Source organism: Histoplasma capsulatum, genomic scaffold, assembly GCF_000149585.1.
Source record: "Histoplasma capsulatum NAm1 scaffold_3 genomic scaffold, whole genome shotgun sequence".
In the NCBI taxonomy this organism is placed as follows: domain Eukaryota; kingdom Fungi; phylum Ascomycota; class Eurotiomycetes; order Onygenales; family Ajellomycetaceae; genus Histoplasma; species Histoplasma mississippiense.
In genome coordinates, this window is record NW_001813980.1 from 994,567 (window position 1) to 995,619 (window position 1,053).

Here is a 1,053-nt window from a genome sequence, read left to right on the forward strand (position 1 = left end):
AATGGGGTTTTAATCTGAATCAACAACCTGGAAAAAATAACAAAGTATCCAGTTCCGTAGCCATTTTGTTTTTTGTATTAAATGGATTAATTTGGTAGGTGGGTAGGTACTAACTACCTTAGTAGATAGATAGAAAATAGAAGTACGATATGATAGATATATCTAGATGGATAACCATGTAAAGGATCACTTACAGAGAGAGAAAAAAAAAAAAAAAAAAATCAATAAAATCAATAAATCAATAAATCAAAACAATACTTAACTCCGACCGACGGCCAACCAGCGGTGGCAGCAGCAGTGGCACCAGCGGTAGCCCCCTCAATAAAACCCCCCCTCCACAAACCAGATATATGCCTTGTTTCCCTATCTTTCTTTCATTCTTTCTTTTCTTTTCTTTTGCGGGAATGATATAGACAATACACGGGGTGGGGGAAGAGGATGGAAGGAACATATTTTCACTTATCTCTCATGTATTATTTCTTTCTTTGGCATGTAAAAAATTGGAAGAATTGATTTGTTCATTTGTTCATTCTATCTTTTCTTTCCTTCAATGAAGTGTACAGGTGTAAATATATCCAGTAAAGAGGAAGCTCTTGTATGATTTTGAATTTTGTGTGTGTGTGTGTGTGTGTGTGATTGATCTTGATCTGAGTGTTCGATTTCCACAGGTATGTATGATATGTAACAGAAAACAAAAATGCAAACCTAGGTAGACAAAGAGGGCAAAAAAGAAATAAAGAAAGAAAAAAAAAAGAAAAGAAAAGAAAAGAAAAGAAAACACAAAGTAACCCAGATTGAAGAATGCAAAAACGCCCATTCCCAATAACAGATGCACCCGCGTGACAGTGCTCCAGCGGAAAAAACAAGGCAGTAAGTAAGTAGGTAAGTGGAGATGTGAAAAGGGTGTCGTAATCTAGTAGCATGCTTAAAACGGATGGAAAAGGGGGACAGAAATAAAAAATAAAAAAAATAAAAAATAAAAAACATCGGGGGTGGGTGGAAGGTTAACGGAAAAATACAAGATGTGAAAAAACGTGTTGTCGAGGGTTGGAA